The following is a 23,051-nucleotide window of genomic DNA, read 5'->3' as shown; positions in this document are numbered from 1 at the left end:
CCAGTGGTGGAGCTCGAGGCCAATATCCTACTTCCCTGTTGCCTTCATTAACTATATATCCACCTTCACAATTTACTGATGTGCTCTGAGCAGTTCTAGCATAAGAACTTCTTTTCTGAATATGGGGCCTGTATACAAACGTTACAATATAATATTACTGCACAGAAAAAAAAATTATGGGGTTTTACGGGCCAAAACCACTTTCTGGTTATGAGGCACGCCGTAATTTCGATCACCTGGGTTTCTTTAATGTGCATCTTAATCTACACGGGTGTTCTCGCATTTCGCCTTCATCAAAATGCGGCCGCCATGGCCGGGATTCGATCCCGGGACCTCGTGCTCAGCAGCCCAACATCATAGCGTCTGAGCAACCACGGCGGGTATTACTGCAAGAAGCATCTTTTATTTTAAAATGAAACTTTCTCGCTAACTCAAACAAGCTTAAAGTCATTTAGAATGCTACATTGCGCCGGATCAGGTGTGTTTCTTATCTCAAAAGGCAATGAAGACAAATGTGAACAAACCAAGGTGTAAGGCAGGTACGTGACTCAAGTCTTCAGTATGGTGATCACCTGCTGAATATTATTCCCACAGCGAAACAACTTTGTTTATCTTTTAGAGCGAAGATGTTAGCCTCTAGTTGGCCGGGATTTTTCTACTACTACTCCTACTAATCCTACTACGATATCACGTCCGCAGGTAGTGTGTAAGTCGTATTTTACGAATTACGTAAACAGTTTACTTCGAGAAAATACTTTAGTTCAATAAGGCATTTGCGCCAGGAGTGTGGTTAAATAAGGAATGACCTCAAACGGCAGCTGGTAAGGGCTTTGTCTTTCAGTTTCCGCGTAACAGCTACTGTCGTTTCTGTCAGAGGAGTTGTTCTTCTTTGGGGAAGAGGACTTCCTGTGAGAGTGGTCATGCCGTTTCCTATCGGTGACTAACAGACACGTATGTCTTAATTTTCGGCTAGCCTGGTTCCCTGTAGCCAGGCCATCAAACGTATTATTAATGCACATAGTATGTAGGTGCCCGGGATTTCTATGTGTGCTTGCTCTTGTATGCATGATATTTTTTGTATATACACATCTCCTAGCGTGACTACAAAATTATGTAAAGTGCCTCTGTCACATCATCATTGTACATGACCATTGTGTACATTGTATATACTCAACATCATTTTATATATGTCCCTGCTTGAATGAGTAAAGAACAAGGCGCAATAGACCAGGACTGAAGAGGACACAAACGACAGGACCGGAACTTTCCCATCAGTTTATTTGTAACTGTGCGTTTCCATGGATAAACGTTGTTATATGTGAGTGAGGCCATCTGGACTCGGACATTTCGTTGACGACGTGCCGTGTATATAATATCGGTGTCACACGATCACTTTAGATCGCGATCATACCCGATCCGGATCGAAATTCTCGACTGAGATTTCTCGGATTTCGGATCGTAGCCGCAGTCGAGAATTTCCTAGTCGAGGATTTCAGATCGAAATGGCGTCCCCTTTGGAACGCGTGGCGGTGGGTTGCGCCACCAAGTTCTTGCTATTATACTGCCTAATGTCCTACCTAGGTTAAAAAAGAAAAAGAAAAGAAAAGGGAAAAAAAAGCCACAATGAATTCCCATAACCAAATTTTCTGACCCTCTATTGCGAACTTTGTTTTTGTACGTCTCTGTTCTTTTTTTTTTCGTTTACATACTTTTCTTCCACCAATCTTCCAATCGCCTCATCCAATCTCTATTCCGGACATGTTTATTTTCACCCTGCTCTAGCGGAACCCTAGGGCTTCAAGGAGGCCAGTGGTGCCTAAATCGACCGCTGGGCAGATATCTTCACATTCTAATAAAACATGCCCCATCGTTTCCCTAGCTTTACCGCAGCAAGCACATGCTTCTTCTCCCTTCTAATATATCGCTTTATAGGTGCTTATTCTAAGGCATCCTGATCTCGCTTCGAACAGTAATGAGCTTCCCTTTGAGTTATCATAAATTGTTTCTTTCTTTATTTCGTTCTTTACTCATATTACTCATGGCAGGTTTCTTTTCCATTGCCTCCACCCATCAGATTATTTCAGCCTCTCTGACTTTCCGCTTGACGTTCTTTGTTGCTGTGTTGCTCCCCCTAGCGGCCGCATACTTGCTGGTAGGCTTCCTAGTACTTTTCCTCCACTGTGAATCAATGTTTTTCCTGTGTAGATACATCAACACTCTCCCAGCCCATTTACTCTCTTCCATATTCCTCAGTCGTTCTTCATAATCAACCTTACTGTGAGCTTCCCTCACTTCAAAACTTGTCCAACCCATACCATCCTGCACAGCTTCATTTGTAGTCTTCCCTTGAGCGCCCAGTGCGAGGCGACCCACTGACCTTTGGTTCCCATCGAGTCCTGATTGTACCCCTGATTTCAAGCAAACAACCGCATTTCGAAAAGTAAGTCCTGGAACCACTACACCTTTCCAAATACCCCGGAGCACCTCGTACCTATTGTATCCCCATAGCGCTCTGTGCTTCATTGTGGCTGAGTTTTGCTTCCGCTTTACTGTTATTGTTTTCTCCTGTGTTTCCATGTACATATTGCCTTCGTTTATCCATAGACCAAGATATTTATATTCTTTACCCGAGGTATTTCCTAGCCCTGTATTGCCACTGTCTGTTCACTGTTTTCATTGAATACCATAACACCTGATTTTCCAACGCTGAATTTCAAACCTAGACTCTCGCCTTCCTGTTCACAGATATTAGCCAGACGTTGGTTAATCAATTTGCTTGTTAGCTGTTAGGACGACATTGTTAACACAATGTCGTCCTAAAAGCTTATGCGGACGACATTGTTCACACAATGTCGTCCGCATAAAATAAACCTGGAAGCTGCTGTTCTATAGTACTGTACCCGCCTGTTTGTATGAGAGAATAAACCTGACATTACTTCCTTCTAGCGCCCTCTCCATCCTCACCATGTTCATCATAAACAGCAGTCGGGATAAACGGCACCCCTGACTCAGTCCCTTATTGATATCAATTTTCTCCTCTCTCCTCATCCCTTCCCATTCAACACAAACGGCATTTTCTAGGTAAATCTCTCTCAAAAGCTGTAGGCAATCGTCGCCTAAGCCTTCCCCTTCCAAAATATCCCACAAAATATTGCGGTCTACCTTGTCATACGCTCTTGTATGTCTAAAAAAAGCCACATATAATGGTCTGCTTTCTACTCTTGATATATAAATACACTGACTAAGAAGAAATAAGTTATCAGCCAAATGCCTACCTATTCTGAAGCCATTCTGAAGTTCTCCCAAAATTCCATTATTATCTGCCCGTGCTTTCAGCTTTAATTGCCTGCATTGCTAACCTGTATATTGTCACGTGGTAGTGACGGTGAAGAAAGCAGCAATACGGTGGAATACAAAACTAGATTTTATTGGGCGAACCTGTGCCCACAAAAACAGGCTACACTTATAGCACAACGATAGCGGCGAACACGGTCGGCGATTGTCGGAAATCTGATCAGCGGGTCAAGCGCATCGGCTTTTATAGATCGGTCGTCGAATGTTCCAGATTAACCGATGGGACCCGCGTGTCTTCCACAAAGTTCTACACTATTCGCGTCGCGCATACATGCAATCAGATTACACAAGTTGCGGTGAAAGACAGTGGATGGAACCATCGATAACATTCCAGAAACTTCTTTTACATGCAAGCGCGTCCTGCGCTGCGCGATAACATTTGTTAGGCGGCCTAACGTGGTCGCCCGATAAAGATAAGTACACGTGTCATTACCCCCCTCTTAAATACCATCAACCCGGTGCTATTTAAGAGGGGGGTAATATTGACACGTGTACCAAGTACACGTGTCAATATTACCGATGTAATGGTCAACGGTCTACACGACTGAATTCTATATTTCTCCCCCTTACCTTTACAAATATAATTAATTCTACTTTGTCGCCAGCTGTCTGGCATTCGTCTATCTTTTAAAGTTTTTACCACTGCTTTCACCAGAGCTTCCTTACTTTTTGGTCCTAGTTCATTAATCAGCCTAACGAAAACCTCGCCTAGCCCTGTGGCTGTGCGCTTTGGAATTTTCTCTTTGGCTTTCTTCCAGTTGAAAGTTGTCAGCACCAGCTCCTTTTCCATTGGGAACTCTTTCATGTTCTTTTTTTTCTTCAAATACAACCTCGTCATTGCCTTGGAAAGATTTGGCAGATATTTTTCGGATGTAATTTAATGCCCCGTCCCCTTCTAGTTTGTTTCCATCTTTGTTTAGTATATGTTGTGTTGTTCCAGACTTCCTGCCTAATAAGTTTATGTCACTCCAAAATATTCTAGATGCAGCCTCCTTCTTCTCACGTATTTCTGACAACCAAAGTTCACTTTCACCTTTTCTCTTTGCTTGCACCAGTATTTGAACCATAGATTTTTTCTCCCGGTATATTTCCCATTTACTGGCTACTTCATCCTGCGGCGACTGCGCTTTTTTTGCCTGCCTGTGCTCTTGGGATGCTTTCTCTCCTTAGAAGCTCACTTGGAAGCTCACTATATTCCCACTCTTTACTTGGCCACCTGCCAAGTTGTTCCTCGACTCTTGTGGCTATATTTGTTTGTTTGTTTGTTTCTTGTTGTTGTTGTTGTTGTTGTCGTCGTCGTCGTCGTCGTCGTCGTCGTCGTCGTCGTCGTCGTCGTCGTCGTCGTTGTTGTTGTTGTTGTTGTTGTTGTTGTTGTTGTTGTTGTTGTTGTTGTTGTTGTTGTTGTTGTTGTTCAGCGTTCAAATTTGGACTGGCCATTTTGCATCCCTTGCTGTATTTCCCAACTGCATATCCCATTTTCAAAATGATGCGTTTATGGTCACTACCTATGCTACTATACCTTTCCTAGTTAACAACAATTTCTCTATGATGAATTCCTTCTGTCATCAGACAGTAATCAATGGTCGACTTCCGGTTTCCAATTTGCCACGTGGTCTGCCCTTCACATTTAGGCCCTGTATTCACGATAACGAGGTTAGATTACTCACAACGATCTAGGATTATCTTCCCGTTGTTGCTGGTATAGCCGTGTAGATCCTGTACGTGGGCACTCATGTCACCTAATACGATAATTTCGGCATAATTCCCGAAACCCTTAATATCAGCACTTCGGCATTCCACTAATTCTTGATTCTTCTCTGTTCAATTTTTTCCGGTCCACAAATGCGTTACGCCCAGCCATGATTTCTTTCCACTCATTGTACCTAAAACCAAAGATGCTCTTGACATTTTGAAATTATTCTTTTCCATTTGGCCCCCTGATGGATGATCATTCCGACTCCCTTTCTTTCCGACTTAGTTCTGTTGCACCCTTCCCAAACATAATTCTCAATCACTGGAGGCTCTTCCGAGTCTCTAAGGTGCGTTTCCGTAACCGCATACATCCCTGCTAGAACAAACTTGTTCTCTATTTAACTGCTCCTCGATCTCTGCCCACTTTTACTTTCTTCTGCCAACCTGCATGTTTATGTAGCCTATTGCATGGCGAGCTCTTTTTCCTGTTTTCCTCCTTCTTCTGTTATTGACGGTGATGCTGTTCGCAGGTTCTCATAGGGGACCTTCTTCATTACTACCAACTTTGGCGAAAGCCAGTGTAGGTATATAGTACTCCAGAGTAGCCAGAGTAGGTACCTACTCTGGCCAGGTGAAAGGCTCCACAGCGCCGCCGCGGGACCGCAAAGGCTTTCCGGATTTTCTGCTTCACACGCGCGCATTTCCCGCGCCTCCCCCTCGGCCCACTACCCTATACTCTATAGTACACTATAGTATGGCGAAAGGGTGAGAAGAAGAGCCTGGTGCCGCGCATGACCTGTTCTGTGGCGACGATCGCAACGAGATGGCGCCAGAGTATTGTGCGTCGTCTGTTCCCTGACGACGCCATCGATAAGGTATGCGGCGCGTGCGTACACCGATACCGTATATGGAAACAAAGCGCTGCGTCAGCGGAGGTCTACCTGCGGAGGCTGCTGGGAATCGCGCCCAGGCGTCACCCACGCGCTGCCTCTCATGGTCCCCCGATTAACGAGGCAGTTGCGCCACACGTTGCTCCATTTTCAACGTATACCGCACGAGACAGATCGTCCGTGCAAGGCAGTATATCGCGAAATGAAAACGAGTGTAAAGCTGCGCTCAAATTTCTCATTATGGGGTATCGTAATCGTCGGTGAATTTTTTTTTTGTTTACGAAGGCAGTAATTCATCTGCATGCATTTTACTTTGCGAGAACACTATAGCCATAATGTTTTCTAATTTTCACTAAGTTTGATCTCTGTTGCATTCAGAGTCTTCCCACAGCAGCGGGCTAAATTCCGCGTTGTTCGTAAAACCCACTTGTAACGTTCCGGAACGCTTGCATATACGTAATTAGCTGCTAAGGCCGCAATTAGCCCACATATTTTAACGTCGCCTATAGATTGCCCATAACCTTCCTTAAGTTTAAACAAATATTAACAAGGTAAACAAGGTGCCTTGTTTCTTTCCCCAAAGACACCGGGGAAACCTGATACATATATACGATAAAAATAGAGAATAAATATGGGTTCATTGATTATTTGTAACGCTTATAATTAAGTCAGGAACATTAGCTTCGTCACGCGTGGCACTTCACAACATCCCTATTTCCACCAAGCATGGATTCGGTGTAACGCATACAGTTCTCTCGAGGAATTCGGAAACATAGATGATAACGGCCGCATGACACTTTCGAACACTTGCTTAATTTTTTTTTTTTTGCAGTAACTTTATAAAGACCTCACGCATCCCGCTTCGCACACAAATTTTCCTGGGTGGCATTTGTAGCTCTACCAGGGCAACGAAGTAAATTCTGCGTTGCTCGTAAAACACTTCCATAACGCTTCGGAGCGCTATCTTGCATACGTTATCTGTTGCAAAGACTGCAATCAACCAACCCACTTTGTGTTTGGCCGCACAGCACCAATAACCTGGCCTTTACTTTCATCAAACATAAATAAAGTGCCTCGTTTAGTTCACCAAGGACACCGGTGAAACACGATATACATATCCTATCTAACGCATGATAAAAAAGGGGGGTTGACAGATAGCGTAGCACACGTGGTATAAATGATATAAACAGGGATAAAGTGACTCTGAAAGGTTGGCCAACGTTTCGATAGGAGGACCTATTTACGAAAATAGGCCCTCCTATCGAAACGCTGGGCAGCCTTTCTGAGGCACCTTATCCCTGTTCATAGCCTTTATACCAGATATAACGCATGAAATTTTAAACAAGAATAAGTATTTAGCACTTATTTACAACGCTCCTAATTAAGTCAGACACGCTGAAATACCTCACCACATGACCCTTAAGGAGCTCGTTATTACTACTAAATGTTAAGTGAATGTAGAGTTCTCTCGAGTCGTTGGGAAAGAACGTAAAATGGCCATATAAATGGCTTTCATGCGCTTGCTAAACGATGTTCTTCCAAAAGCTGCAAATAACTCAACGCACCTTGAACTTCGCACACAGATTTGTTATAGCGGTCCTCCCCCCCCCCCTCACCCCCCCTGCAATTTTCTATGAATCAGATTTTTCGTGGCTTTTGTATAGTTATAACAGGACAACGGGCTAAATTATGTGCTGTTCGTAAAACACACCCATAATTCTCCGGAGTGCTTGAGTAAGTAATTTTTTTCCAAGGCCCCAATTAACCAACACACTTCAGACTTAGCCTAAGGACTACCCATAACCTGCTTCTTGTTTTCGCTAAATATAAACGAGGGGCATTGCCTAGCTCACCGACAAAACCAGATAAAACCAAATGCGAACCTCATATATGACGGATGAAAAGTGGGAAACATGGAGGGTGCGGTAATTATTTGCAACACTTCTATATGAGCCAAGAGCGTGAAACTTGCGTCACTCATTACACGTAATACTCCCCCTATATTCATCGAACTTGAAGTTGGTGTGTCGACAGTTGTTTTATGACTCTGCGAATCATTGCGGATAATGCCAGCATGGTACCCAAGAACGCTTGACTTGCGTAGATTACACATTTGTCATACGTAACTCACAACATAATTTCTACTTGCACGAAAATAAACAACATGCTGTGGTTAGTTCACCCCAAGGAGACCGGGACAACCAAATACTACGCTTTGAATAACGCATAAAAATTAAGAGAAAACGAGTATTCATCAATTACTTTCGAAGCACCGAATTGACCTTCGCACTTCAAACCATCAGTACATGTCATAAATTAAATGGCCCCTATTTCCTGTAAATACGAACTAGCTAACGTTTTTGTATCTCCGGAGAAAAAAAAATGGAGGAGGCTTAAGCTTCGCCTTTATGAGTGGAACACGATAGCATTCAAAGATCACTGACTGCTTCTCACACTTCCCGGCAACTGCAGCTTATGTAACCGTAATGTTTTCCTGGAAACGCTGGTGGCGAACGCTATGCAGAAGAACGAGCTTTCCTTTTTTTTTTTTTTCCAGCTGGAAAAATAGGTTTGCGTTTGAGTTTCCGCGTAACAGAATTATGTTTTCCTTTATATTCAAATTACAATCTGACGCTAACGTGTCTCTAAAGTTGTGTGTAAGTCGTACTTTACGAATTTTCTGACACAATTAAGTTGGAGAAATTCAATTAGTTCACTAACACCTCTGCCCCACGCGGAGGGCCTGCGTGGATCGGGATGCGTGGTTCGGGAGGATTATTCTCATAGTGATATCGCTGCCGGCACCGACGCCGACACCGACGCCGGATTTTCTCTGACACGGGGTCCTTATCGCTCTCGCTTTAACATTGTAAGCCTTTTGTATAGAGCCTCTAAACATGTAGAAACCAGGGGCGGCTTGCGCGAATACTTAATAACGAAAATAATAACGAATTTAAGAACGCGTTGTTGCGTTTCGCCTGCGACACGTGGTTTTGCCGGCGCGACTGCGGCGGGGCGGCAGACATTTTGGCCCGATCGTCGTCGCCGCAACACTCATCGGCAGGTGTTTCCAGGCGCGACTGCGGCGATGCGACCGCAAAGGATCACCATCTCATTCCAGTCATTGTGCCCGAAACAGGCGATGCCAAAGCAGGGATCATCCTCTCATTCCAGTCATTGTGCCCGAAACAGGCGATGCCAAAGCAGGGATCATCCTCTCATTCCAGTCATTGTGCCCGAAACAGGCGATGCCAAAGCAGGGATCATCCTCTCATTACAGTCATTGTGCCCGACCGGCAGCGCTACAACAGGGTGCTACGAGATCGTGCTCGACAGGGTGCTACGAGATCGTGCTCGACATGGTGCTACGGCAGCTCTACGACAGTGTGCGTCACCATTAGCCCATTGTACATTCACGTGCTCGTCTTTTGAGGGGTTCCTTCTTGCCCTCAACTGCGAGAGTATAAAAACAGCTGCCCCCGGACGCCAAAAGGAGGGCTCCGATTTCTTCTGTTGAGTAAAGTGCTCTCCCGTCTCTCTACTTCGGTCAAACTGACCGCCAACTCTTTGCGATGTTAAAATAAACAAGTTGTTTTGTTGTTACCAGTCGACTCATGCTTTGCCGGGACCTTCGGATGCTTCCAGTTGTACCCCAGGCCGCCAGGCCAACGCTACCCTTGGGGCTTGCGACCCAGGTACAACCACGGGCGTCAGCGCCGAGTTCCCAACAGATCGTACCAGCGGGTGCGATCAAAACATCTGGTTGCCAGCGGTGAGATCGCCTCCGACTTCAAACAACTGTCTGCCAGCGGTGAGATCGCGACAACGGAGGCCAGCAGCAAAGAGATGCAGTTGACTGTATGCTGAGCAGCTCAACGACGATCCGGGAGCAGTGCAACGAGCCCTGTGTGACGACTGGTTGCCTGCAGCGGAACGACTGCGCGGAATTCCTGCCTGCGAGGTTTGGTGAGTGCGGGACTTTCTTCTTCTGAGCTTTGCCAGGCTTTTGTTAGTGTCAGAAACAGAGCTGGTAATTGTGGTTGTCGTTGCTGCCGGGTTAGTTTGCGGCAAGACAATAGTAAGCAGTAGAGAAAGCAGCATTCAGAGCAGCCATGGATTTGAAGTCGTTGCGCAAACCGAAATTGTTGGAGCTTGCAAGAGAGTTGGGTCTGGATGTCTCAGACAAACTCAGAAAACCAGAACTGCTAAAGGCTATCCTTGAGTTAGAGGCTGAGGATGACGAGCTGTCGGAATGCCTTGAGACCATGGAGGAGAGGGAGACTGCAAAAAGACAGGAGCGCGAACTTAAAGAGCAAAAAGAAAAAGAAGAGCGCGAACTTAAAGAACAGAAAGAAAAGGAAGAACGTGAACGTAAAGAACAGAAAGAGCGAGAGCAACAAGAGCGTGACCGTCAACACGCTTTGGAAATGAAGCGTCTTGAGGTAGAGATGGAACGCGCTCGTAATGGAAGTCAGGCACACGGTGCAGGAGAACGCGTATTGTTCAAAATGACTGACCTGATGCGGCCGTTTAAGCTTGGAGAGGACATTGGTTTGTTCCTGGTTAACTTTGAGCGAACGTGCGAGAAGCAGGGGTTCTCTCGGGAAACGTGGCCACAGCGCTTGCTCACTTTGTTACCCGGCGAGGCGGCCGACGTAGTCGCTCGCTTGGATAGAGAGGAAGCAGAGGATTTCGACAAAGTGAAATCGAGTCTTCTAAAAAAGTACCGGCTGTCTGCGGAGGCGTTCCGTCGGAAGTTTCGGGAAAATGAGAAAGGCAGAAGTGAGTCATATACAGAGTTTGCGTATAGGCTTATGTCGAACATGCAGGAGTGGCTCAAAGAAGAGAAAGCGTTTGGTGACCACGATAAAGTTCTGCAGTGTTTCGGGCTAGAACAGTTTTATAGTCGGTTACCGGAGAACGTGCGATACTGGGTCTTGGATAGGCCAGACGTGAGTACGGTGGCTAGAGCCGCTGAGCTAGCCGAGGAGTTTGTGACGCGTCGAGCTCGCGGAGCTAAGGACGGTCAAAAGGGTGAATTTGGCTCGAAGTTTGAGAGGCCGAAGTTCACACCCATGAGAGCAAAGGGGAACACGCGTAGTGAGGATGCAAGTGAAAGCAGTCCGACCAAACGTAAAGAGACGGCGGCAGCCAAACGCAGAAAGCGGTTCGAGATGAGGCGAGCGCGCTTGTGTTATACGTGCCAGAAGCCGGGTCACTTTTCGGCGCAGTGTCCGGAAACAACACCAAAAGTTGTGTTTTTTTCAATAGGCAGCACTGACGAGAACATGAAGCTTCTCGAGCCTTACATGCGAGACCTCCTCGTGAACGGGAAAGAGTGCCGAGTGCTTCGCGATTCCGCAGCTACGATGGATGTAGTTCACCCATCTTACGTAGAACCCCACATGTTCACGGGCGAGTGCGCGTGGATCAAGCAAGCCGTGGAAGCTCATAGCGTGTGTCTGCCAGTAGCAAGGGTGCTTATTGAAGGACCTTTCGGAGCGCTTGAGACAGAGGCGGCAGTGTCATCTATGCTGCCACCCCAGTACCCGTACCTATTTTCAAACAGGTCCGATCACCTCCTGCGCGAGAAGGGGCTTTTGTTTGGTGAAGCTAGTGTTCAGGCCTTAACCAGATCGAAGGTTCGGGAGCTCGCTGCAAAGGCGGTAGTTGCGGGGCCGACGTTATCAAACAACGAAAAAGGGTCAGAGGCGCAGCAAGCTGATATTCAGAGCACGCCCGAACTGAATAAACTTGAGTCTGTAACGTTAAAGGCGCCAGATACTGGAGAGGAAACGCCCGACACGGGAAAGTTAGAAGAGCTATCTACTGATTTGCTCATCGCGCCTACGTCAGACGGACTTGATAGGTTGCTAAAAGTCAGCCGGACGGCTTTGATAGCCGAGCAAAAAAAGGATGGCAGCCTGGAAAACGTGCGCTGCAATGTCAAAGAAGGTATCGCCAGGAAAACTGCGCGTTTTGTGGAAAGGGGTGGAGTCCTGTACCGGAAGTATCTAGACCGCAGAGGAGTGGAGTTCGATCAGCTGGTCGTGCCTCAATGCTATCGTCAGGATCTGTTGCGCTTGTCACACGGGGGTTCGTGGTCCGGACACCTAGGAGTTAAGAAAACTAAGGACCGTCTCTTGCAAGAGTACTATTGGCCAGGGTGTTTTCGGGACGCAGACCATTTCGTGAGGACATGTGACACTTGTCAGCGGGTGGGCAAACCAGGGGACAAATCGAGGGCGCCGTTGAAATTGGTACCTATCATTACGGAGCCTTTTAGACGGCTCGTTATTGATACTGTGGGACCTCTGCCGGTAACAGCCACGGGGTACAGACACATTTTGACTGTGATCTGCCCAGCGACAAAGTTCCCTGAAGCAGTGCCGCTTAAAGAACTCAGCTCAGTTGAGATAGTTAATGCACTACTGTCCATATTTGCGCGAGTTGGTTTCCCTGCGGAAATCCAATCAGATCAGGGCACAGTGTTTACTAGCGCTTTGACGACAACTTTTCTCGAAAGGTGTGGGGTAAAGCTGCTACACAGCTCAGTGTACCACCCACAGTCGAATTCCGTTGAGAAGCTCCACTCCGTCATGAAGCGCGTGTTGAGAGCGTTGTGTTTTGAACATCGAACTGACTGGGAGCTGTGTCTGCCTGGGGTGATGTTTGCTTTAAGGACCGCGCCGCATGCGGCTACGGGGTTTTCGCCAGCTGAACTGGTGTACGGTCGCTCGCTTCGATCTCCGCTTCGCATGCTTCGAGAATCATGGGAAGGTAGGGGCGACGACCCAGTCGTGGTGGAGTACGTGCTTAAGCTCCTCGAACGCTTAAGAAGGGCACAGGAGTTGTCAGGTGAAGCAATGACAAAGGCCCAGCAGAGGGCCAAGGTTTATTATGATCGGACAGCCAGGGCCCGTCGTTTTGAGGTGGGCGATGAGGTCATGATATTGCGCACATCGCTAAACAACAAACTAGACGTGCAGTGGGAGGGCCCAGCACGAATTGTTCAGAAACTGTCGGACGTTAACTACGTGGTAAGTCTGCCAGGAAAGCGGAAAGCACAGCAAGTTTACCACTGTAATCTGCTCAAACCTTATAGACAAAGGGAAGCAGTGGTGTGCATGATGGTAAACGTTCCTGAAGAGCTTCCGGTCGAGCTTCCAGGACTAGGCTCAGTGACGAACAGGGAAGACACCGGTCAAGTCATTAGTGACCTTATCAGTAAAGCACCGCTGTCGCCCGAGCAGAAAACCGAACTACACCAGCTATTACAAGAGTTTCAAGGTCTGTTCTCTGAGAGGCCTGGTAGGACTTCTGTACTTAATCATGATATAGAACTTACCTCCACAGAGCCAGTACGATCCAAGGCGTATCGGGTGTCACCCCGCCAGAGCGATATTATGGAGGCTGAGGTAAAGAAAATGCTACAGCTCGGTGTTTTTGAGGCAGGTGAGAGTGATTATACCTCCCCTTTGATTTTAGTTGAGGTACCGGGCAAGGAACCTCGTCCTTGCGTCGACTACCGCAGGCTTAATTCCATCACTAAGGATCAAATCTATCCGATCCCTAACATCGAGGAGCGCCTTGAGAAAGTTAGTAGCGCTCAGTTTATTTCCACCCTAGATCTTGTTAGGGGTTATTGGCAGGTTCCACTTACAGAAGAGGCTAGTAGGTATGCGGCGTTCATTTCACCAATGGGAACATTCCGTCCTAAAGTGTTGAGTTTTGGTTTGAAGAACGCGCCATACTGTTTTTCAAGCCTCATGGATAAAGTGTTGCGGGGACAGCAAGAATTCGCTTTACCGTATCTAGACGACGTAGCGATATTCTCCGCATCCTGGTCTGAGCATATGGCACACTTGCGGGCAGTGCTAACCCGCCTGCGCGAAGCGGGCTTGACAGTCAAGGCTCCTAAGTGCCAGTTAGCACAGGCCGAGGTTGTCTACCTCGGTCACGTGATTGGTCAGGGTCGTCGCCGCCCTTCTGAAATAAAAGTGGCCGCTGTGCGAGACTTTCCGCAACCGCGCACCAAGACCGATATTCGGTCGTTCTTGGGTGTCGCCGGCTACTATCAGAGGTACATCCCTAGGTACTCTGATATCGCGGCTCCCCTGACGGATGCTCTAAGAAAAACAGAGCCTCAAACAGTCGTCTGGGACGAGACAAAGGAAAGAGCTTTTAGCGCCCTAAAGAGTGCCCTAACAAGCCAGCCTGTGCTACGATCGCCAGACTATACAAAAGGGTTCATTGTTCAGTGCGATGCTAGTGAGCGAGGCATGGGCGTTGTACTGTGCCAACGGGAAAATGGAGAAGTAGAACACCCCGTCCTGTATGCTAGTCGTAAGCTGTCCAGTCCTGAGCAGGCGTATAGCGCCACCGAGAAAGAGTGTGCGTGTCTCGTGTGGGCCGTTCAGAAATTGTCATGCTATCTAGCCGGCTCGAGGTTTATCATTGAGACGGATCACTGCCCTCTCCAATGGCTGCAGACCATCTCTCCCAAAAATGGCCGCCTCCTGCGCTGGAGCCTCGCTTTACAACAATATTCCTTTGAGGTGCGTTACAAAAAGGGGAGTCTCAACGGTAACGCCGATGGCTTAAGTCGAAGCCCCTAACGTAGGAATCAGCCTAAAAATTGTTTGTTACTGATGTTTTTCTTCCTGAGGCAGGATTTTTTTTAACATATTGCTTTTGTTTAGTGTTTCAAAGTGATGATATGCTTTCTAGTGCAATTTTTCAATTTGTGGACGCGTTCTGAGTGATGCTAGACTACTGTAAGGAACTAGGCAGTGGTATAAAAAGGGGAAAGAGCCTGGCAGGGCTTAGTGAGGGTTGTGCCGTGCTTGCTGACTGAGCGGTTGAGTTTCAGCGTAGTTCTAACGCTTGCCGGGAACGAGAACAAAAATGTGAACTCTCCCGAAGTCACTTTGCAGTGTCCCGTGCGAACCTGAACGAGAGAACGAGGCCTTCTCTGTGCGCTGCGCTCAAGAAACGTCGAAGGACGCCCGACTTCGGTTATGAGCATCATCGAGCGACATCCCTCCGGCCAGCGGATGCAGTCCCCTGTCCATCGGGATCTCCTTCCCCCGGCGGGGCGGTCTGTTGCGTTTCGCCTGCGACACGTGGTTTTGCCGGCGCGACTGCGGCGGGGCGGCAGACATTTTGGCCCGATCGTCGTCGCCGCAACACTCATCGGCAGGTGTTTCCAGGCGCGACTGCGGCGATGCGACCGCAAAGGATCACCGTCTCATTCCAGTCATTGTGCCCGAAACAGGCGATGCCAAAGCAGGGATCATCCTCTCATTCCAGTCATTGTGCCCGAAACAGGCGATGCCAAAGCAGGGATCATCCTCTCATTCCAGTCATTGTGCCCGAAACAGGCGATGCCAAAGCAGGGATCATCCTCTCATTACAGTCATTGTGCCCGACCGGCAGCGCTACAACAGGGTGCTACGAGATCGTGCTCGACAGGGTGCTACGAGATCGTGCTCGACATGGTGCTACGGCAGCGCTACGACAGTGTGCGTCACCATTAGCCCATTGTACATTCACGTGCTCGTCTTTTGAGGGGTTCCTTCTTGCCCTCAACTGCGAGAGTATAAAAACAGCTGCCCCCGGACGCCAAAAGGAGGGCTCCGATTTCTTCTGTTGAGTAAAGTGCTCTCCCGTCTCTCTACTTCGGTCAAACTGACCGCCAACTCTTTGCGATGTTAAAATAAACAAGTTGTTTTGTTGTTACCAGTCGACTCATGCTTTGCCGGGACCTTCGGATGCTTCCAGTTGTACCCCAGGCCGCCAGGCCAACGCTACCCTTGGGGCTTGCGACCCAGGTACAACCACGGGCGTCAGCGCCGAGTTCCCAACAGATCGTACCAGCGGGTGCGATCAAAACAGCGTTCTTAAATTCGTTATTTAGTTATTAAATGTTCGTGCGAGCCGCGTCTCAACACGTGACCAGAGATACAGGCAGAGCAGCCGAGCAGCTGCTGCTCGAGCGCGCATCGATTTAAAAAAAGCTACCCACAGAATAAGGAGCCAACTACGCGGCACCAAACGTCTCGACAACTCTAGCTCCATGATCTCGACGCGAGAGCTCACGTGTTGGGCCGACATTAGGCCTTGCACTGAGCACGGCACTGAGCAAAGGGACTGGCTGACGTCACGGAGCGTTTGCTCGCCAAGGCTGGCTGCGTGACGTAACGCTCTCTCTTATCTTTTTCCTTCCTCCGTGGCTCTAACCATTTGGCCATGGCGGCATGCCTGAGTAAGCGGAATAGAATTTGCTTACAAATTTCCGCGTTCAAGCAAGCGCGTTGAGACGCTTGACGCGTTTTATGAACCCGCGCGATTATTCGTTGTCGTCAATGATTGCGCATAAAAATACTGATTTCTTTGTTTGTAATACGTTTTTTATAAACATTACTCACATTAACTGTAGGATTTCCCTTTGTTTCAGAATTTGAACGCCACGTCACGAAAGATGTCTATGCGTGTTCGTGTTCCCGTCGCAGGCGCTGGTGCACAGAAACAGCTTTATATGTATCGGCACTTTTCTCCCACACGAAAAAAAAGAAAGGGGGGGGGGGGGAACACGGTGAACAACAGCAGAGACGCGGTTCGTGAAGAATGTTGCGCGCTCCTTCGCGCACTCTGACTTTTCTTGCTTTGACATCAGCGATTGGAGTGGATTGGAGAAACTTTAATTATGCCTGCAGTTGGGCGCTCGCGCGCCCCGACGAGGGCCTACGTCATCCTCGAAGGTGCCGTTACTCGGCGCGGGTCTCCGCTCGCCGTTGCCGGCTCGCTGGGTCCGTGCCTTTCGAGCGCCTCGAGGACCTGCTGGACGGCCCAGAGCTGATCGTCTCGGTCGTAGCTCTTCGCGGCTGCCTCGAGCCGCGGTGGGAGTGTTCTTGAGTTAGCGTCTTCTGGATATTTAATGCAGTCCCACAAGATGTGCGTGTAGTCTGCGGACTCCCTCCGGCAGACTCTGCACATATCTGTCGGATATGTCTCGGGGTACATGCGATTCAACACTTTCGGGCTCGGTAGCGATCCGGTCTGGAGCTGTCTCAGTACTACCGCCTCCGCTCGACTCAGTCTCGGGTGCGGGGGTGGAAGAGTCCTGCGAGCCAAGCGGTAGGCCTTCGTGATTTCATTGTAATCCGTCATGCGGTCCTTGGTTCCGAACCACGTCGGACGGTCTGTCGCTGGGGCGCGGTTGGTTAGCGCTCGCGCCGCGGCGTGTGCCGTCTCGTTATGGTTCTCATTGCGGTCCGGCGCGTCGCCCGCGTGCGCCGGGAACCACTTGAGTCGTACTTTTCGTTCGTCTAGTTTTACCGTTCGCAGTACGCGCTCAGCCTCCCTGCAGATTTGCCCTTTGGCGAAGTTTCGCACCGCCTGTCTTGAGTCACTCAGCACCGTGTGGCAGTCTGCGTCGGCGATGGCCAGGGCGATGGCTACCTCCTCCGCTTGCTCCGCTTCGGTGCTTCTCACGCTCGCTGCCGTCCTCGTGGCGCCGGTGGACGCCTCTATGACGACCGCTGCGAAGGCGTTCCGTTGGTATTCGGCCGCGTCCACGTACCGCGCGTGTTCGTCGTTGGCATGCTGGTCGATGAGAGCCTTGGCCCTCGCCGCTCTTCTTCCCTTGTTGAACTCTGGATTCATGTTCCTCGGTATGGGGTCGATTCTGGTCTGGCGTCGGACCTCTTCGGGGACGGGGAGCTTCATCTCCACCTCGTTCGAGCGTCTTATTCCCAGAGCGTCCAGTATCTTCCTCCCGGCTTTGGTCATGGACAGCCGCTCCAGTTGAGAGGTCCGTTGCGCTTCGGCTATTTCTTCGAGCGTATTGTGTAGCCCGAGTTGTAACAAGCGGGTCGTGCTTGTGGACTCGAACAGGCCCAGCGCTGTCTTGTACGCTCTTCTGATGAGCACGTTGATTTTGTTTCGTTCGTGTTGCAGCCATCTGTGGTAGGCTGCAACGTACGCGACGTGGCCGATGATGAAAGATTCGACGAGCCTAATTAGGCTCTCCTCTCTCATCCCAGCCTCTCGGGAAGTGACTCGTTTGAGGAGTCGAATCGCGTTGGCTGTTTTTGCCTTGAGACGGGTGATGGTTTCGCCGTTCCTTCCGTGCTTTTCGATGACCATGCCTAGGATCCTAATTTTGCCGACCTCGGGGATTACGTTGCCGGATTTGGTCACGATTCTGATTTTTTCGTTTTCGCATTGTCTAGTCTTGCCTCTGCTGTATTTGGTAGGTGGGAGCATGAGAAGCTCCGATTTGCTCGGCGAACATCTCAGTCCGGTGCCTTCCAGCTGGTCTTCTATTGCGTCGACGGCGGCTTGCAGCGCGCCCTCGATGTGGGCGTCGCTGCCACCGGTCACCCATATCGTGATATCGTCCGCGTAGATGGTGTGCCTGACGTCTTCGATGCACCCGAGCTTTTCGGCCACTCCGATCATTACCAGGTTGAACAGCATTGGCGAAATGACCGATCCCTGTGGTGTTCCGGTGCTCCCGAGCTTCTTCTCTTGCGTCTGTAGGTCGCCTGCTCGTAGCTCGACGGTCCTGTCCGTGAGGAAGTCCTTGATGTAGTTGTAGGATCTTTCCCCCATGTTGAGCTTGGAGACTTGGGACAGAATCGCCGAGTGTTTCACCTTATCGAAGGCGCTCTGCAGGTCGAGCCCTAGGATGGCTTTGTTGTCGCGGGTGCTGCCGCCATCATCGATGATTTGGTGTTTGAGCTGCAGCATCGCGTCCTGCGTGCTGAGATGCTGTCTGAAGCCGATCAAAGTGGCCGGGTACAGCCCTTCTCGTTCCAGGTAGTCTTGCCACCTGTTGAGCAGGACGTGCTCCAGCACCTTGCCCACGCAGGACGTGAGCGAGATGGGCCGGAGGTTATCCGTGTCCGGCGGCTTCCCCGGCTTGGGGATCAGGATGGTCTTGGCTGTCTTCCACAGCTTTGGCAGCGCTCCCGCTCTCCAGCACTTGTTGTAGTATTGTGCGAGCTTTTCAATCGAGCCGTCATCGAGGTTCTTGAGCGCCTTGTTCGTGACGAGGTCCGGGCCGGCTGCCGACCGGCTGTTGAGGTCGTGCAGGGCCGCGCGTACCTCCTCGACGTCGATGTCACGATCGAGGTTCGCGTTAGGCAGGCCGCTGTACGGCGCGTGTTGTTCGGTAGGTGTAGTCGGCAGGTATTTGTCGTTAATGCGCCTGGTGACTTCGTCGACGCCGTGTGCTGAGACCGCCCGATGTATGAGCTTGGCGAGTCTGTCCCTTTGGTGCGACTTGGTCTTCGTTTCGTCGAGCAGGTGCCGCAGTAGGTTCCACGTCTTCCCGCTATGCATCTGCCCGTCTGCCGCGTTGCAGATCTCGTTCCACTGTTGCATGCAGAGAGCGCGGCAGTGATCCTCGATCGCTCGGTTCAGCTCCGCCACCTTCTTTCTCAGTCTGCGGTTAAGCCGTTGTTTCTTCCAGCGATTTAGTATCGACTGTTTGGCCTCGATGAGATGCGCAAGCCGGCTGTCTACTTTGTCGATCTCCGCGCCCGTTTCAATCTCTTTGGTCGCGTCGCGTACGCTCTTGGTGATTTCGGCTGTCCACGAGTCGATGTCTTCGATCTCGTCGTCACCGTCGCTCTTCTGGCTTCTGGCGTCTCGAAAGGCATCCCAGTCTATCCATCTGTGTGTTTTGACGCTGGTGTCGTTGTGTTCCGGTATGCCGATTTCCACGATGGTGTGGTCGCTGCCTAGGTCGATCCCCGTGTTTCTCCAGGTGATCGCGCCCCGGATGTCGTTCTTGACGAACGTGAGGTCTGGAGTGGTGTCCCGGGACACGGAGTTACCAATTCTCGTCGGATGTGTCGGGTCCGTGATGAGGGTGAAGTCGAGTTCCGTGGCGTCTTGGTACAGGTCACGGCCCTTTGCTGTGTACTTGTTGTAGCCCCAGGCAGGGTTCATCGCGTTGAAGTCTCCGCACGCGATCAGGGTGTTACGGCCTGCTGCGGTGCTGGCTCTGTGCAGTAATGTCTTGAATCTCTGTTTTCTCTGAGATGGCTTGCTGTAGACGTTGAGCATAAATATGCTTCCTTTTCTCTTCTTGCCAGGGATGATTTCGGTCAGTGTGTGCTCGATTTTGAGATTGCTTTGCAGCTCATGTTCGACGAACGTGAGGCCCTTCCTGACCAGGGTGCACAGGCCTCTGCCGTCGGGCGGTCCCTTGTGCACTCTGTAGCCGGGGAGGGACGGTGCGTCGGTTAGTGTCTCTTGTAGTAGTATGACGTCTGGCTAGCGCGCGGCATGTACGATGTGCTGTTGGATGACTGCCTTCTTCCTTCCGAAGCCGCGACAGTTCCACTGCCACGCGGTTACACCTGCTGCTGCTGGTGTTGCGTTGGCGGCCATGATTGCGTTGCCGTGTACGGGGCTCCCTGGTTGGGTGGATGATGCGCGAAGAGGGGCGCAAACGTCGGGTGGCCTACCATCGGCTGTAGGGTCCTTTCGATGTAGGCGAATCAGCGAGCAAATCTGTACTAACTTGCAAGACACTGAAAAGACTACGTTCACGCCGTACCTGCTCGCGACCTTCTTGACACTGCTGGAGATATTGTGAATGTACGTGATAACTTGAACTGGCTTCTTATCCCTTTCCTACACACCTCAGGGCTGCATTCCTTGTACATTTAAAGCAGATTCTCACATGCACTGAAGACTAGCTCTAAAGGATAACTGGCTGCACACAGATGGTCCTGTTGGGTCTCAAAGCACTGCTGCATCTGGTGCGGTCAGGACTTTCCAAGGGCCGCTGAGCAGATTGACAGAACAATAACCCCTTCTTACGAGTTTACAGAGTGCGCAATTTCATATGGTAACAGGCCTTTCTTGGTTCTTGGCTTTTACCTCCAACAGATGTGCTTCTCGTTAAATGGAAGCAGCCGCAAACACAAGGATTGAATTTCATTGCTGAAAGGCAGTTGGTGGGTTAAATTCAGGCCACATTAATTCCTGATGAAGGTCTGGAGAACAGATTTCACAGCACCTTGCACACTGGGATCTGGCATCTTTCAGAGCGCAATCAAGTAGTCTCTACATACCTGAAAGTGCCCACGACGTACAAATTGGACACATCCTGTCTTGGTTGCTTGTCTAAGACTGCCAGAAAAATGTCACTCAAGACTGGCGCCACAGAGGAACCGATACATATTCCGGCTTTCTGAACATAGAAATTTCCCTGGTGGCTGAGCACTGTTGATTCGAGATAGAAGTTCGTAAGTTCCAGGAAGCTGTTGGCAAAGACTCCAAGAGCTTTTTTTGTTTTGTTGGGCACCACGAGCAGCACGTGAATAAGACGCGGAAACAAGTGGCGGAGGCTAAAATAACAACCTAGACAAAATCCTGTAATTCCATCCAGTGCTGATCGCGGTCATCGAGTTCTCCTTATTCATGCGTCAACACAAGCCCCACCACGCACATTTACTTGGCTTATTTGTGTTAACTGCAATTAATACTGTCACTTCAGCACGAGTCTTACATATCGTGTAACATTGTAACATGTCGCTTTCGCATTCATTGATTTGCCCTTATGGCGAAACCGTGATGTTTTAAAATAAATAAATAAATAAATAAGATAGTCAAGTGCCCGGATTGCGAACAGAGAAATTCTGCGGAGAAGCCCGATACTGCAACCGTCATTGAGGCTTTCTTCTCACATCGGCGTGCCTCCTAAACACATCGTATATTTGGCATGTAAAACCCAGGAAATTGTTTAAAATTAACACGTCAACATGCGTCAGTATGTCGGCCGATTCCGAAAATAATGCAGTCTAGAAATGTGAGCCGATCCCGACGATAGTGGAACTTAAAATTGTAGGCTGATTCCGAAAATAATACAGTCAACAAATTTTAGTGTCCGACACTACTCCTACTTCCTTCGCGCGAGGAGTGACGCGATTGAGCGCTGTGCGCAGCGATTGCGCCAGATCTCACCTGCCGACTCACTCAGGAAGACTGTCTTTCATCGACTTCAATTGGATATTGAATCGTCTTCCAAGTTATTATTTCTTCATTGATTAAAACCACGCACACCAACAAGTTTTTCTGCATATCACCCTTAACATTTTCCACATTTACTGAAACTGAAACTATGAAACAAGAATATAACGTCTTTGAGCGCTTCTAGTCCCACTAACAGCTTCGCTGCAAAATTATTATGACTACATTTGGTGGTCTACAAATTGTTTTGCCTATTGAGCGCAGCGCAGCAAACCTACTCACTAGCTGCGCGGGCAATCGAATCACTTATTTACGGTTTATTTATGGTTTCTTTAAGGACTTAAATATTGGAAGACTTCGATACCACCTTTGTTCAGCAGAGTGCATTAGATATCAAGTCTGAGGGTCAAACTGAGTCCGTGCAAAGCAGCCATGAGTAATGCCGCAATGTAGATCTGATTCAGTTCCTGTGGGGCATTCCGCTTTAGTGTGCTTTAGTTATTTATTTTTCTATTTCCCTCTGACAGTTAATCATGGGTTTCAGTCATATCTGGTGGCCGGAAACGAATGTTTTCGTGCGTAGAGTTGGCATGCGTTTCGAAGACCATTTAGCCCGTCGTCACCTCGACATGCGCTGTCCTGACGGTTATGCGCTATTAGGCTTCGCGGATGTTTATTGGATGTGACCACGACGCGTACGCGCAAGGGCCTTGGGTTCAGCGGAAGTGCCGTCACCGCGCTAGCAAAACTGTGTCCGCAGGCAAAGCTCGAAGTATACGTATTTCGTTAGCGCTGGCACGCACCCAACACGAATGCCCGTATCTTCTCAATGAGTGTGTACGCTACGTTCGCAGCCTTGAGCGTTTTACGTGTTCTAATTCAGAAAAGTGGCTGTTTGCCTTTGCTTCTTCCCGCTGTGCTCGTCTTTGTATGACTAAGCACGCTTACACTCCTGCCACCACTAATCTTTCCTTTTTTGCTCATAGAGCAGCACTTCTTTCAGTCATGGACACCAAGAGGAGGGTTCAAGTTTCGGTGGTATATGTACAGGGTTTACACGACTGGAGTAAATCTTTGCGACTTTATAAATCCGTGTGGAACCCAACAACGCAAATAATTGCG

General features: G+C 49.1%; 1 pseudogene; it reads right to left on the bottom strand.

The window, feature by feature from the left end:
• Positions 1-16,635: 16,635 nt before the first annotated feature.
• Positions 16,636-20,435, bottom strand: LOC142571918 (uncharacterized; annotated as a pseudogene).
• Between the last annotated feature and the right edge of the window lie 2,616 nt (positions 20,436-23,051).

Source organism: Dermacentor variabilis, chromosome 2 (assembly GCF_050947875.1).
Source record: "Dermacentor variabilis isolate Ectoservices chromosome 2, ASM5094787v1, whole genome shotgun sequence".
NCBI lineage: Eukaryota > Metazoa > Arthropoda > Arachnida > Ixodida > Ixodidae > Dermacentor > Dermacentor variabilis.
Note: the sequence above shows the minus strand (reverse complement) of the source record. Positions and strands in the feature narration are given on the sequence as shown.